Below are 17,041 nucleotides of genomic sequence, written 5' to 3'. Positions count from 1 at the left end.
TGAATAAAAACATGCAGATTTTTCTGTTCTTCTGGACAAAATAGCTGATATTTAGTGAGCAGATAAAATCCCAAAAATGTAGGAACTGTTGTAAAGAGCCTGAGGATGCCACATAAAGGGCCTGAAAGTACTTATTTGGGGGAGTAAATTCCCAAGAAGTAAACCTACAATATTTCCAAAACGTCAGCCTAGTCCTTCTCAGCCCAGTAAGCTTTCTGGGACCCATAGAGCCCATTTTCTGTCGTGTGTATGAACCCATTCTGGCTGGCCCAGACTGGAGTTCCAAAAGGACATAAAAGGCCACCTCAGTTGTCAAGCACAGAAGTCATGTGTGGCTTTTGGTTTAAGAATCAGTCCAGCCAGCAGATGCTCTGAGTGCTTGGGGAGTGGCATGCCTATTTCTGATACGAGAACAAGCATCCTTTGTCTTAATTCCACACTTAAATCTGGGATAGACCATTCTGAATGTCTTTACTTTTAAAGGACCTATGTTAAAATCATTCTTATTAGCAAAAAGTCACTTATCGTATAAAAAGGTGTGATTTCCCAGACAGCCTTTTTACTGTTGAAGGAATTTCTTAGCAGACAAAGGAATCTGCTCATTAAATCATAAGCCCTGTGAGAAAGAGATTCTTAAGCATAAGGTGCAGCGCATGTAGTTGTTAGGTTAAGTGGGATTCAAAACACTGTCTCCACTACCCCTTTCTGAAAGCGATCTCTTTTTCTTTGCTGAAGAGGGGCACCTTTCTGAAAATTTCCCCCATGAACCCAGAATAAAAATGTACAGCACATTAGAGTTCTAAAAATAATTCGACCCTGCATTTCACAGAGTTCAGGGCTCCAAAAATATGCTGTCCAAATCATTATTGGCGATTACTTTATTTTGCCCTTGTACAAGAGGGGAAAGCAGCTGGGGTATGAGACTTGAGAGAGAGCCCATTTTCCAAGGAAGAACAAAGAACCGAGGGAGAAGCTGCCTTGCTTTGTCTGAGCCAACTCCCTCTGAGGATTGCCGCAGGAAAGGCTTAGAGCTGTATTCCTGCCCATTAGTTTAGGGCCACTTGGTTCAGCAGTCCTGGCCATGTGGGAAGATGTGTGCCTACCTGCACAGTATTAATGTTATCAGCTGCCCTGTTCATGTAGCCTCTCTCTAGAGGACACTTTTATAACACAGTAGCACTTAGGGAGACATTCCCTCCTTTACTTCTGTTTCTCTGCTGATAAACAAATGTCAGGCTTCCTCTTGGATCCTGTCCCTGATTCACTAAGTTACTATATATTCTTTGCTCTTCTTTGTGCTCCAAACACTGAGCTCTCAGTGCTCATCTGGTTGGATCCAGATTGTGAAGGCTACAGCCCAAGCGATCACATACAGGACTTGGGGGCCCAACCTTCCTTTTCCAGGAGCCTCGAGAAGCCTTCTGTTCCAGCAAGGTCCCTAATTAATGTGTTTCTGGTGCTACTGGACAAAAGAGAGGGCCCTGTTTTGAACCAGAGCCTATAATTTATGCCAACAGCTATACCCCGATGGGAGATGGGAATTTTCATGTCAGAGGACAGGGACCCGATAAACAGCATGACTAATCCAAATGAAACCATCCACCTCTGGGTCTTTACTCCCTTACTAAAAGAAAAAACAGAGATGTGTGGTTTTTACACTTAATGCACTGAATCTCTGCAAGTGGAAGGGACTTAGCACATCATCTGGGCAATGTGGAGGGCATGGCTCTAAAGGAGAAAGCATCAGCTTAAGAAGGGCAGCATACAGTTCTATGCGGTACAAAAAGGGGGAAGCTGCACTTGGGCATCATCTTGCAGGTTACAATTCCGGGCAGTCGCGCGGCTCCAGCGCAGAAGCACAACTCCTCATCTTTCTTCTGTGGGCTTCAGCCATAGGGGGAGAAAGGTGGTGCCACAACTCTCTCCCAGTGGATGATGATGACGTGTTCTAAGCAGATGATTGCGGAGGCTCCTGTCAAATGAGTGGAGAGAAAAGGGAAGTGGGGAGAGGAGGAGGGACTCAAGAAACAGCACTGCAACAACCCTGGAATAAAAATGAGGGGCCATTATGGGAAATGATAAGCACAATCACCTTGAAACTCAGTCCCTTGCCCGTTTTTTTCCAATTTGCTTCTGATAACCTCTTACAATACTTTGTAAATAACTTAAAGCAGCACAGGATAAATGAAAGAGAGCTTCCATCAGGTTCTATTTTCACTCTTTAGGACGGTCTTAAATAGCAATTATCCTTTTAAGCTTCAGGAAGCATTAAAAACAGTCAAGCCTTTTGAAACACTGTGTACCAAAACCATAACGGTCCTGTAGGTTTCCCTTCTCGACAGAAAGGCTGCTCCGGCTGTGCCCATTACTTTCAGTTTCGTTGGGGGGGGGGGGTATATCCTGCAGCATCCTAAGCGCAACGGACTTTGGAATGTTGGCTCGGTCCAAGCGGTCCCCTTGGCGACGCCACGGCCTCCGGGGAGATCCGAGCTGTTTCCCTCTTCCCCAGCAGGCGGCGCTGTTTTTCGCGGCGCCCGCCACCGCCACCGCCCAGCTCAGAGGTCACTTCCGCCGCGGCCTGGGGAGGCTTCCTTCCTCATGCCACTCCTTTCTGGTGTTTTTCTGAGGCAGGATTTCTTTATCCAGGGCTGCCTACTAACGTTTCTGAAACACTATGCTCTAATGATAGTTTATGCTACTTTAAAACTTGCTGCTTGGGTCCTCTGAGAGAGTGGAAATCTTAAAAAAACACATGTATTTGGGATTGCGTAATCACTGTTTTTTTTTAAACTTCTAACGCATTTCAACCTAGTTAAATAAAAAGGGTCTCTGACCCGACAAAGAAGGCAATAGATGTTGAAATTTAGAATGCTTAAAAACAAACAAAAATTCCCCTTCCTGTTTATTCCAGATTCTTCCAGTGTAGAGAGCAGCTCACGAAAATTCAGCTGCGGCTCCATCTGCTGGACGCGCCGCGCCGCTGCAAGGCCCTGCCCTGGAAGGAGAGGTGTCGGCTGCAGGTGAAGAAGGCCCGGCCTTTTCCCCAGGAAAAGCTCTGGCACCAAGGTAGCATTCACATGCAGGTCTGCTTATCTAAAAAGAGACTAAACTCATCCTCTGCAATAAAATGGGCAGAGTTTTGAGGAGCCCTCAGGCCTTAAATGTACTGGCATATGTTATATGAGTGTCCTCTTAGGAAAACCTGGGGCTTGGGGGAAAAGAGGAGGCGTGATTCATTTCATTTCACCCGCACGTCTCGCAGGTTGCAGGGCTGAAAACTAAAACTGTATTTTTCATCAAGGCACACAGGGAAGCATCGGGGACAGAAGTCAAAATGTATTTGTTCTCCTGAATGGAACTGATTTTGCTGAATGGAAGGAATTTCAAAGGTGAAGAGGGTGACAGAAATAAAATTAATCTGGGAATGGGGACGTGTTAGAATGTGGCCTTGGCTGTGGTTTGATATAAGGTCACTAAGCCCTGTACCATTTTCCAAAGTTGTGAGTCAGTTCTGATTTACTTGAAGATTTTTCTATTTAGGAGACTTCAGGCCCTTTTCCCACAAAGGTCTAAACCCATTTGCAAATGCATTTATATACATAACTTCCACGCAGACCTGTTTTCACCATTGTTGCAAACTTTGTTATAGGCCATAATCAGAAAATGCTTGGGGGACTGATAGAAAGGAGAGTTTTAGAGCAGAACTACAGTTGGCCCATCCATCTGAAGAAATGTGGTATCACTGATAGGATACATTTCTTTTTTTTTTTTTTTTAATTTTTTTTTCAACGTTTATTTATTTTTGGGACAGAGAGAGACAGAGCATGAACGGGGGAGGGGCAGAGAGAGAGGGAGACACAGAATCGGAAACAGGCTCCAGGCTCCGAGCCATCAGCCCAGAGCCTGACACGGGGCTCGAACTCCCGGACCGCGAGACCGTGACCTGGCTGAAGTCGGACGCTTAACCGACTGCGCCACCCAGGCGCCCCAGGATACATTTCTAATGGAACAATGTTAGCAAACATAGTTCTGACCCTCCAGCGCTTGATGATAACTTTCCAACACAAATGAACTTTTGTGTTCTGGGGTGAGTTTATAATGGTTTTCCTGAAAGATTAAGTGGGTTTACCAACAGTATAGTCTACAGGAACATAACTAGTTATGTGCATCCTCCGGGTCCATGTCATGTGACTTCCACATACGGTAAATGTTTTAAAATGACATCCTTTGGTGCTTCAATGACTAAGCCCTCATGGTTGAGACTTACCTGATTCTACTGCCCTAGTGAGTAGTTTCATAGAGAAAATGTTCAGCCTCCACATGGCCACTTGAAGAAGATAGACAACTAAGAAAACAGATGAGAAATTAAATAAAAATCTACTGCAATGATGCTTGGGTGGACTGTATCAGAGAACAAGACTGCGTATTTTTTATGTTTTGAATCAACAAAGAGGTTTTGGGGTACCAAATTGTGACCAGTATAGGAAAGATTTGATGGCTGATACTACATCTATCACACCTCTCTCCTACTAATGTAGTTGCGGTTTTTAAAAGATGTTTATTTTTGGTAAGAGAGAGAGTGCGTGTGCATGCAAGTGAGGGAGGGGCAGAGAGAGAGGGGAACATAGGATCCAAAGCAGTCTCCCCTTTGATAGCAGCGAGCCCCATGTCAGGCCCGAACTCATGACTCGAACTCATGAGCCATGAGATCATGACCTGAGTCGAAGTCCCACGCTCAACCCACTGAGCCACCCAGGCTGCCCTCTACTATAAAAGGAGAGTCTTTCATAGACATGAATAGCTTGATAACAAATCAGCACTGTGAGTGATGGCATAAAGTGGAGCATCGAACATCGCTCAGTGAAGGTCCTTCCACAGCCTCTGGCTCAGGACAGTGAGGGACAGGATCAGAGGTGGAGCAGTGAGGAACCAGATACCCGAAGCCTTCACTGTCTTACCTCTGTTGTGGCACAAGGCAGTCCCTGGAAACGGAATGTTGTGTCTTCTGTGTTTCTACTTACTTCATTAACTTGTTTGTTTAGAGGGTGTCTCCATCCTTAGAGCAGAGCCACATATATAAACCACCTGTCACTTTCTTAACAGACTTCCCAAGAGTATTCACTTTGCGCTATTTCTGGTGAACTTAATATAAAAAGGCTGCCTGGTCCCCCAGCAGTAGAGCCTGGGGTTCAAATATTTTTGTTTTTGGAAAAAAGCAAGAGAAAATTTTTCTAGGGATGACCTCTCCCTTGACTTTTGGCCTATTTTAAATTGGGCTTTTGAGAGAGAGAGAGAGAATGTGACCAATCTCTCAAGAGCATGAAACAGATTGAACTTCGTAGGAATTTCTATCTGGACCCTACAGTTAGGTAAGTGTGTCTCCCCAGGTCAAAATCCTGACTTCACGGAGGAATTGTCTTAACAGTGTCGGTTGAACTCAGTTTTGTTCTGTCAGCATAGATCAGTCCTTTTCTTTCCCCTTCCTGCAAAATGTCAGGCTGACTTGTGCTTAGCAGTGGGTCTTGGCTTTCTGGTCACTTCCTCTGAGACTTCCTTGAGCCCCAGGTGAAGGGAGGGTGCCCTCATGGCTCCCCGTCACAGTTCTGTAATATTATATCGTCACTGCTTATCTCTCTGTCACCCATACTAGACTCTTACATCCTATGAAAACAGGGTCACGGTTATCATTATGCTTATTTTCCATCTTCAGCACCTAATTAGTGCCTCAGATCACACAGATGTTAAGTAGGAACTCAACCCATGAAGATGGGAGGGAAGGGTATTTCCAAGGGAGGAACTGGCATGAACACAGCACAGGCATAGACCCAGAAGGGTGCCTAGGAGCATGAAGGTAGTGTGGCTGCAGCCTGAGGGGGCTGACAGGAGAAGAGACGAGAAAGAGTCTGGGCAGTCGTGAATATTGGGAATGTTAGTGTAGGGCAGCGTTCATCAAAAGATGAAATAGTTGCAAATGATGACATTTCTGGTGTATTGTGTATTGGATAAGTGCTTTGCTTATATTTTCATCAAAAACATGGAGCCAGAGATCTAGCCCATTCTGCTTGTGGAGTATCATTTGGCAAAAACAACCTGCATGGCTTAAAGTTTAGCTTCATTTTTTTTAGGTTTGTTTATTTATTTTAAGAGGGAGAGAGCATGTGTGCAAGTAGGGAAGGGGCAGAGAGAGAGAAGGAGAGAGAAAATCCCCGACATGGGGCTCAAACTCATGAATTGTGAGATCATGGCCTGAGCCAAAGTTGGACGCTTAACCAACTGAGCCACCCAGGCACCCTAACTTCATTTTTTTTTTTATTTTTTTTTCAATGTTTATTTATTTTTGGGACAGAGAGAGACAGCATGAATGGGGGAGGGGCAGAGAGAGAGGGAGACACAGAATCGGAAACAGGCTCCAGGCTCTGAGCCATCAGCCCAGAGCCTGACGCGGGGCTCGAACTCCCAGACCGCGAGATCATGACCTGGCTGAAGTCGGACGCTTAACCGACTGCGCCACCCAGGCGCCCCTCATTTTTTTTTTTTTTTTAAATTAAAAACACTATATTCCTACAAGGAATTGTCTGCATCACAGAGGCTTGCCAGTATTTGTCCAGGGAATGAAATAAGGTGCTGCCCTGTCAGTGTTTCTTACTTGGCTCTCAAGAAATTCTCTCTCAAGTATAGTACATTCCCATGTTATCCCCTCGTTTGGGGGCAAAGCACAGTTCAGATGGCTGAGGGGTGGGCCTGAGCAATTGGGAAGGGGAGGCTAGAAAAAAGAAATCAGCTCAATGCCAGCCATTCCCAGGCAGATCACTTTCAGGAGAGGGTACCTTTTGTAGTTCAGAATCTGGAAATTGAGCCACGTAATACTGTGCTGTCTATATTATATACAGTTGGCCCTCAGACAACATAGAGTTAGGAGCACTGACTCTACCATGCCACTGAAAATCCACATAATTTGTGGGGCACCTGGTGGCCCAGTCAGTTAAGCATCCGACTCTTTTTTTTTTTTTTAATTTTTTTTTTTCAACGTTTATTTATTTTTGGGACAGAGAGAGACAGAGCATGAACGGGCGAGGGGCAGAGAGAGAGGGAGACACAGAATCGGAAACAGGCTCCAGGCTCTGAGCCATCAGCCCAGAGCCTGACGCGGGGCTCGAACTCACGGACCGCGAGATCGTGACCTGGCTGAAGTCGGACGCTTAACCAACTGCGCCACCCAGGCGCCCCAAGCGTCCGACTCTTGATTTCGGCTCAGGTCATGCTGTCATGATTTGTGAGTTCGAAACCCACATCAAATTGCACCATCAGTGCAGAACCTGCTTGGGATTCTCTCTACCTCTCTCTCTCTCTGTCCCTCCCCCACTCATTCTCTCTCTCTCTGTCTGTCTCTCTCAAAATAAATACACTTAAAAAAAAAAAAAAAGAAAAATGGGCCGCTTAGGTGGCTCAGTTGGTTAAGTGTCCACTCTTGACTTCAGCTCAGATCATGAACTCACAGTTCATGAGTTCGAGCCCCACACTGGGCTCCATGCTGACAACGTAGAGCCTGCTTGGGAGTCTCTTTCTCCATCTTTCTCTGCCCCTCCTGTGTGCATTCTCTCTCTCTCTCTCTTGAAAAAAAAAAAAAAAACTTAAAAAAAAAAAAGAAAATCCACATAATTTTTAACTCCCCCCACAAACTTCACTACAAATAGCCTACCTTTTGACCAAAAGCCTTACCGATAACATAAAACATTGATTAACACGTATTTTGTATATTATATGTATTATGAACTGTATTAGTACAATAAAGTTAGGTAGAGAAAAGCAAGTGTTATTAAGAAAACCATAACGAAGAGCAAATACATTCACAGTCCTGGGAAAAAACTTGCATAGAAGAGGACCTGTGCAATTCAAACCCATGTTGTTCAAGGCTCAACTGTATTCTCAAGATACCTAGACTCCAGTTTGAAGGCTGTGGTTTTAGAGGACCTGGATTTTATCCCACAGACCAGTGGTCTCCAGAGTGGAGTATTACAAGGTACAGAGAGAAAATACTACAAATTCTGTTTATACTATTTTTATGTCATCCTCTTAAATTTCCTATATCGGTGGATGTTTATCACTTATGGAAGGTGGTAGTATGATATTAAAATAAATTATATGTGGGTATTAGAGGATGTGCAAGCATCAGTTCACTGATAAGCACATGGAATCAAAAAAAGTCTGAGGACCACTTTTAGGTGCAGTGGAGAATCACTGAAGGATTCTGAGTAAAGGAGTGACAGTGAGCATTATCATTGACTGTAGGTGATAGCAAGGGTGATAGCAAGCATAGAGGAAAATACGCAAAAGGACCATCCCTGCCTGTGGAGCGCTGGCAGCCTTGTTGAAAAAAACAAGTAACAATAGTGAATAATAAATAGTGCATCTCTAATTACAGGGATACCAATAAGGAGGAGATTTTAAGCAATGGAAAAAACAATTGTTTTTTCTGTTTTTAAGGTTTTTTTTTTAATGTTTATTTTCGAGAGGGAGAGAGAGACAGAGCGCAAGCAAGGGAGTGGGGCAGAAAGAGAGGGAGACACAGAATCCGAAGCAGGCTCCAGGCTCTGAGCTGTCAGCACAGAGCCCGATGCGGGGCTCGAACCCACAGACCATGAGATCATGACATGAGCTGAAGTTGGACGCTTAACCGACTGAGCCACCCAGCCACCCCAATATTCTGTTTTTAAACATGGATTTCCTGCAGAAAGAACTGAACTTTCAGCAAGGCCCTAAATAGTGAAGGCCTCACCACACTATTTTTATTTCAAATTCCGAGCATTCTATTTGGCCATGTTCATTCTTCTCCATCTTTAACCCCCAAGTTGATGTTTTATTTCTGATTTGGAGGTGGGGGCGGGGGGCATGTTCTTCAGTTCTTAGAGGAATAAACACCTGAAAATGTGAGAGTTTCTTATTAAGAAAGATTTACATCTGTAGTCCTGATCTTTCAGAAAATGTCCACAGTATAATGGTTAAAATGTCCAGGATAAAAGGAAGTTAGAGAAGTGATTTCAGTAGCTTCCCTATTTTTAGAAATTCTATAACCAAAATTCCCAGAGAGAGGGATTTTAAAAAGTTCCCAGAGAACATCATAAGAAGGCATAATAATACCTTATAGTTGTGGGATAATAGATCCCATCTCAAAGGATTTTCATGAACTTATCCTGTGTTTCCACCCGTCACGGGTCCGGTGAGTGTAAGGGCTAGAAAAAGGTCAAGCGGCATCCCAGACTCACAGTCTGAACAGAACAGACACTGTTGGAAAGAACCCTGAAGTGTCCGCCCAGACGCTTACTCAGACCTCACTGTCCTCACAAACACCATAGGCATTATTTTAGCCATTTAACAGAAAGAGAAACAAAACTTGGAGAAGGTAAGTACACTTGCCAAGTGCACAGTCACTAAGTGGCAGAGCTGGAATTCAACCCAGGTCTGTCTTTCTCAGAACCTGTTTTAGTGCCTGGAAGGCAACTGAAAATTTTTGATGGGACAGTTTCCGTAGAGTGGTAGAGGGAGAAGACAGATGACACAGTGTTTAGTCACTTACTCTTCCTCAAATATTTATTGAGGAGGGTGGGATTGCCAGCCATGGCAGAGTGAAGAGGTGGGGTGGGCAAATCCTCTCCCTGAAAAGGCCATTACAAAGCTGGAAAACATTGATGAAAACAACCATTTTTAGCACTCTGGAAATCGGTCAGAGGTATATAACAATACGAGAAGTGTTTGTGCTTGAGCCACAGGTGAAATTCAGTGATAACAGTGGGAATCTGTGGCACCTTTGCCTGGGGATGCTCCCACTTTCCAGCCCAGCTACCTGGAGATTTTGCCATAAGGACCAGCGGCCTTGCTGCCGCAGCCAAAGTAGGCTCACTTGATTTGGAGCAGGAGAGAGCCAGTGGTTCTGCTAACCTGAGGTTACAGCTGTGGTCGGGGCAAGTGTATTCTTGGATAAGATTGTGCACATTTACAGCTAAGAACAGAGAGCCTAAGATCACCCCACACTCCTGGCTGACCTTGAGGATTCTGGAATAGAGGAGCTATGAAAGGGCCCAGTGGAAAGTAAAAAGTAAAAGCGTGAACTTTGAATGTGCTCCCCTCTCCCCACACAAATTCATTATCAGAAGGCAGAAGCCTTATTGGCTTGAGGTATTTGAGCACAATTTCCATCCCATGGTTTGCTGACCATGGGGCTACTTAGACACAAGGGTGACCCCTATGCAGCCAGATGAAAATAAAAACAAGAGCGGGGCGCCTGGGCGGCTCAGTCGGTTAGGCGACCGACTTCAGCTCAGGTCATGATCTCACAGTTTGTGAGTTCAAGCCCTGCGTCGGGCTCTGTGCTGACAGCCCAGAGCTTGGAACATGCTTCTGATTCTGTGTCTCCCTCTCTCTCTGCCCCTCCCCCACTTGTGCTGTCTCTATCTCTCTCAAAAATAAATAACATTAAAAAATAATAAAAAAATAAAATAAAAACAAGATAAAAATGAACTGAGCAGAGGTAGCAGCAGCCACACACCTCAGAGGGACATATTTTGTAGGTTTAACCCAGGCAAAGCACTAAGTGCATGACACAAAAGACAGCCTTGAGGGGAGAAAATCAGAATCTAGAGTTGCTACAATATGGTATTTAAAAATCTAGTTTTCAATAAAATATGCACGGAGATAGGAAAGTGTGACTCACCCAGGAAAAGTTAAAAGTCAATAGAAACTATCGCTAAGTGTCCCCAGAAGTTGGATTCAGCAGGCAAAGACATCACAGTAGTTATTATAAATATGTTCAAAGAACTCAGGTTTAAAGAATCAAAAGAGGGGCGCCTGGGTGGCTCAGTCAGTTGAGGGTCCGACTTCAGCTCAGGTCATGATCTCGCGGTCTGTGAGTTCGAGCCCCGCATCGGGCTCTGGGCTGATGGCTCAGAGCCTGGAGCCTGCTTCCGATTCTGTGTCTCCCTCTCTCTCTGCCCCTCCCCCGTTCATGCTCTGTCTCTCTCTGTCTCAAAAATAAATAAATGTTTAAAAAAATTTTTTTTTATAAATAAATAAATAAATAAATAATAAGAAATTAAAAAAAAAAAGAACCAAAAGAAATAGGACAATAACAAATCCACAAAGGTGCTTATTAAGGAAAATATTAAACATTTTTAAAATGTAATTTCTAGAAGTGAGAATACGCATTTACTGAAATGAAAAACTTACCAGAAGGGCTCAAAAGCAAATTCAAGATGGCAGAAGATAAGAATCAGTGAACTAGAAGAGAGATCAACAGAAATTGCCTACTGAAGAATAGAAAGAATAAAAATTGAAGAAAAATAAACAGAGCCTCAGAGACTTGTGGGATGACATCTTACATAGTTGGTATATGTGTAATGGGAGAGGACAGAAAGGGTCAGAATTCTAATTTTTGGAAGAAATTATGTCCCCCCAACTTGGCAAATTAGATTAAAAACATTAATCTACATATCCAAGTAGCTCAACAAATCCAACTAGGATAACTACAAAGAGACCCACACCTAAATACAAGATGCAAACTGTTAAAAGCCAACAGCGAAAAGAAAATCTTAAAAGCATCAGGAGAAAAACCACCATCATGTAACAATGGAGCATCAATATGATTAATAGCTAATTTCTCATCTGAAACAATGGCAGCTGGAAGGCAGTGGAATTGCATATTCAAAGTGTGAAAGAAAAAAACTATCGCCTAAGAATTCTATATCCCACAAAACTATTCTTTAAAAATGAAGGAGAGTTGGGGCACCTGGGTAGCTGAGTCAGTTTAGTATCCAACTCTTGGTTTCAGCTCAGGTCATGATCTCATGGTTGGTGAGCTTGAGCTCCAAATGGGGCTCTGTGCTGACAGTGCAGCTTACTTGGAATTCTCTCTCTCCTTCCCCTCTCTGCCCTTCTCCCACTCCCACTCGCACTCTCTCTCTCAAAATAAACAAAAAAATAAGTAAATAAAAATGAAGGAGAGGAGTGCCTGTGTGGCTGTCAGTTAAGCATCTGACTCTTGATTTCATGATCTCACAGTTCATGAGACCTAAGTTGGAGGCCCTCATCGGGGTCTGTGGTGACAGCTTGGAGCCTGCTTAGGATTCTCTCTCCTCTCTCTGCCCTTCCCCTGCTTGTGTGCTCTCTTTCTCAGAATAAATAAATAAACTTAAAGATGAAACCATGAATGAGGTGTTCATGTTCATTTAAAAAGAGAGAGAGAGATGGGGCGCCTGGGTGGCTCAGTCGGTTAAGCGTGCAACTTCGGCTCAGGTCATGATCTCACGATTGGTGGGTTCAAGCCCCGTGTCGGGCTCTGTGCTGACAGCTCAGAGCCTGGAGCCTGTTTCAGATTCTGTGTCTCCCTCTCTCTCTGCCCCTCCCCACTCGTGCTCTGTCTCCCCACTCGTGCTCTGTCTCCCTCTGTCTCGAAAATAAATAAACATTAAAAAAAATTAAAATAAAATAAAATAAAGAAAGAGAGAGAGAGAGATTTATTCCCAGATAAACAAATCTGAGGGAGTTTGTCTGTTGCTAGTAGACCTGCCCTACAAGAAATGCTAATGGGAGTCCTTCAGGCTATTAGGAAAGGACACCAGATGGTAATTCAAATCCACAGGAGGAAATGAAGAGCACTGGAAATGGTAAAATATGTAGGTTACTATAGAGTCTCTATAAATACATATTTTCTTATTTCTTCACAAAAGCTTCTTTAAAAGATATGAAATCGTATAAGGTAATAATTTTAATTCTATATTGATAGGTTGTAATGTGTGTGATATATATGATAACAATGAGCAATGTGTATATTATTTAATATAAATAATATTATACTGGGGCGCCTGGGTGGCTCAGTCGGTTAAGCGTCTGACTTTGGTTCAGGTCATGATCTCGCGGTCCATGGGTTCGAGCCCCACGTCGGGCTCTGTGCTGACAGCTCAGAGCCTGGAGCCTGCTTCGGATTCTGTGTCTCCCTCTCTCTCTGACCCTCCCCTGTTCATGCTCTCTCTCTCTCTGTCTGAAAAATAAATAAATGTTAAAAAAATTTTTAAATAAATACATAAATAAATAAATAATATTATTATAATTTTTTAATGTTTATTTTTGAGAGAGAGACAGAATGTGAGCAGGGGAGGGGCAGAGAGAGAGAGGGAGACACAGAATCTGAAGCAGGCTCCAGGCTTTGAGCTGTCAGCATAGAGTCCAACACGGGGCTAAAACTCACAAACCGCAAGATCATGACCTGAGCCAAAGGCGGCCGCTTTTTCATGATCTCCCAGTTTGTGTTTGAACCCCACATTGGGCTCTGTGCTGACAGCTGAGGGCCTGGAGCCTGCTTCAGATTCTGTGCCTCTCTCTCAAAAATAAATAACATTAAAAAAATTTTTTTTAAAGTCTACAGGGGCGCCTGGGTGGCTTAGTTGATTAAGCATCTGGCCTTTGGTTTTTGGCTCAGGTCATGATCTCACAGCTCATGAGTTCAGCCTAGTGTTGGGCTCTGAGCTGACAGTGTGGGAGGCATTTGCTCCCTCTCTCTCTCTGCCCCTCCCTTGCTCACGCGCATGCGCTCTCTCTCTCTCTCTCTCTCAAAATAAATAAAAAACTTTTTAAAAAGAGGGGCACCTGGGTGGCTCAGTCAGTTAAGCCTCTGACTTCGGTTCAGGTCATGATCTCACAGTTTGTGAATTCAAGCCCCACATTGGGCTCTCTGCTGTTAGAACAGAGCCCACTTCAGATTCTCTGTCCCTCTTTCTCTCTCTCTCTCTCTCAAAAATAAATAAATATTTTTAAAAAATTAAAAAAGAAAAGTCTACAAAAGAATTACGTGGTACACTAAAAATATTTATTTAACACAAAAGATGGCAGTAAAGGAGGAAGAGAGGAACAAAAAAGAAAAGGGACACATAGAAAACAAATAACAAAATAGTAAATGTAAATCAAATCACATCAATAAACTGTGAAAGGTCTAAACACCCCAATCAAAAGCAGAAGTTGACAGACTGGATAAAAAGGCAAAATCCAACTATAATATGTCTACAAGAGACACCTTAGATTTCATGACGTCAATAGATGAAAAGTAAAAGGATGAAAAAAGATTATGCTATGGATATAGTAACCATAGGAGAGCCAGAGTAACTATATTAATATCAGGCAAAATAGACTTAAGACCAAAAGTTTTAAAAAGGCTACTAGAAACAAAAAGGGACATTTAATAACGATTAAGAGATCAACTCATCAGGAAGATATAATAATTATACATATGTACACAACAACAGATCTGCAAAATACATGCACGTAAAACAGGAGACGCCAATACCCCACTCTCAAAAATGGATGGAACAGCTATATAGAAAATTGGTGAGGACCTAGGAGACTTGAACAACATCATCAACGAACTTGATCTAATTGACATCTATAGAACTCTGATTGGCAATTGTAGAATAGACATCTTTCTCAAGCACAGATGGAACATTCTCCAGAATATATTATATGTTAGGACATAAAACAAGCATTCAATAAATTTAAAATAATTCAAATTATGCACACTATGTTCTCTGACTACAGTAGAATTAAATTAGAAATCAACAACAGAAGAGTCTGGGAAACCCCAAAGTATTTGGAAAGTAAGCAGAGTTCTAATTAGTCCATGGGTTGAAGAAGATACCAGCAGGTAAATTTAAAAATATTTTGAACTGAGTAAAAGTGAAAACACAACATACCCAATTTATGGAATGCAGCTAAAAAGTGCTTTGAAGGAGACCTATGTCAGAAAAGAAGAAAGTTTCAAATCAATAACCTAAGCTTCTATCTTAGGAAAGGAAGAAATAAAAAAAGAGTAAAACGTAAAAAGAGCAAACTAAACCTAAGTCAAGCAGACAAGGGGAAATAAAGATTAGAGCAGAAATCAATAAAATAAAAAACAAAAACACAATAAAAAAAGATCAATGAGCCAACAGTTGGTTCTTTGAAAATAGTGACAAACTTTTAGTTAGATTTACCAAGGAAAGAGAGAGAGAAGACACAAATTACCAATATCTGGAATAAAAAAGGGAGCATAAATGTCTACCTTATAAGAATTAAAATATTGTAAGCATGTGTTATGAACAACTTTATACCAGTAAGACAATTTAAATGAAATGGAAAAATCCCTACAAAGATAAAAATTATCAATATCAATTAAAAAGAAAGAGAAAACCCAAATAAAACTTATATCAAGTAAAAAAAAATGAGTTAACACTCAAAAATCTTTCCACAAGGAAAAGCCCAGGCCCAGATGGTTTCACTTGTTAATGCTATTAAATATTTAATTTAAATTTTTTTTTTTTTAATTTGAGAGAGAGAGAGAGAGAGCATGGATGAGTCGGGGAGAGGGGCAGAGAGACGGAGAGAGAGAATCCCAAGCAGGCTCCACACTCAGTGAGGAGCCTGACATGGGCCTCAATCCCATGACCCTCGAGATCATGACCTGGGCCAAAATCAAGAGTCAGACACTCAACCGACTGAGCCACCCACGCATTCCCCTATTAAATATTTAAAGAAGAAATAATACCAATACTTGACAAACAATTTCAGAAAATAGAAGAGGGAATACTTTCCATTTCTTATAAGGCCAGTATTATCCTGATATCAAAGCTGGACAAAGACATTACTGAAACTACAGTTCAGTATCCTTTATGAATACTGATGTAACAATCCCCAACAAGATACTAGCAAACTGAATCCAGCCACTTATAAAAAGGATTACATACCACTGCCAAATAGGATTTATCCCAGGAATTCACAGTTGGTTTAAAATCCTAAAATCAATTAATGTAATGCACTATATTAACAGGATAAAGGACAAAACCCACATGATCATCTTAGTACATGCAGAAAAAATATTTGACAAAATTCAACCCATTCATGATCAAAACTCTCAACAAACTAGGAATAGAAGAGAACTTCCTCAACCTGATAAAGGACATCTACCAAAAACCCTCAGCTAACATCCTATGTCCATTAACTGATGCATGGATAAACAAAATATGGTATATTCACATAACGGAGTATTGTTCAGCAATAAGAATGAAGTACTAACGCATCTACAATATGGATTAACCTCAAATACATGGTAAATGAAAGAAGCCAGCTGCAAAAGGCCATATATTATATGATTCTATTGGTATGAAATTTCCAGAAAAGGAAAATTTATAGAGACAGAAAGCAGATCATTGGTTACATTGGGTAGAGAGCAAGCTTGACTGGGCTGCATGTCCATGATGGTCTGGCAATTGATGAAGGAATTGATGGCAGCCATCATGGAGACAGCTAACATAGATGGGAAGCCATTAGAAGGCTTTAAGCAGAGAAGTGTTATGATCTGACTTTTTAACAGGATCCTTCTGGCTGCTGTGCCAGGAGAAGACAGCAGATAGGCAGGAGGAGTAGAAGAGGCAGGGACAGTGGCACTGGTCCATAGTGGCTATAGTGGAGGGGCGCCTGGGTGTCTTAGTCGGTTAAGCATCTGATTTTTGGTTTTGGCTCAGGTCGTAATCTCATGGTTCCTGGGATCAAGCCCTGAGTCGGACTGTGTACTGACAGCACGGAGCCTGCTTCTGATGCTCTCTCTCTGCCCCTCCCCTGCTCATGCTCTGTCTCTCCCTCTCTCTCAAAAATAAATAAACATAAAAAAAGGAAAAAAGAAAAAAAGAAAATAAAGGTAGAACAGTCGGGATTTTCTGATAGACTGATGGGAGTGATAGAAGAACAAGAGCCAGTGACAACTCCCAATTTGGGGGCCCAGACGGCTGGAAGAATGGAGCTGCCATTAACTGAGTGGGATAAGGAAGGAACACATTTAAGCAGAAAGTTTAGGAGCTTAGGTTTAGGAATCGATTAGATATCCAAGCAGAAAAGTCCCACAGATAGTTGGATATACAGATCTGGAATTCTGGAAAGCATTCCAAGGTGGAGATATATAGATATATATGTGTGTGTGTGTGTGTGTGTGTATGTGTATATATGTGTGTGTGTGTGTGTGTGTGTGTGT

The 17,041-nt window shown here is 42.4% G+C and overlaps 1 long non-coding RNA gene across 1 annotated transcript; it reads right to left on the bottom strand.

Annotated features, from left to right (window-relative positions):
* Window positions 1–860: 860 nt before the first annotated feature.
* LOC121038630 (uncharacterized) lies at window positions 861–2,715 on the bottom strand. The gene is made up of 2 exons (XR_005794426.1): window positions 2,093–2,715; window positions 861–1,972 (listed from the first exon to the last, which is right to left on the bottom strand). It is a non-coding gene; the product is annotated as an uncharacterized LOC121038630 (long non-coding RNA).
* Between the last annotated feature and the right edge of the window lie 14,326 nt (window positions 2,716–17,041).

Source organism: Herpailurus yagouaroundi, unplaced genomic scaffold (genome assembly GCF_014898765.1).
Source record: "Herpailurus yagouaroundi ecotype Mexico unplaced genomic scaffold, PumYag 166, whole genome shotgun sequence".
Classification (NCBI taxonomy): domain Eukaryota; kingdom Metazoa; phylum Chordata; class Mammalia; order Carnivora; family Felidae; genus Herpailurus; species Herpailurus yagouaroundi.
This window is presented reverse-complemented; position numbering and strand designations above follow the sequence as displayed.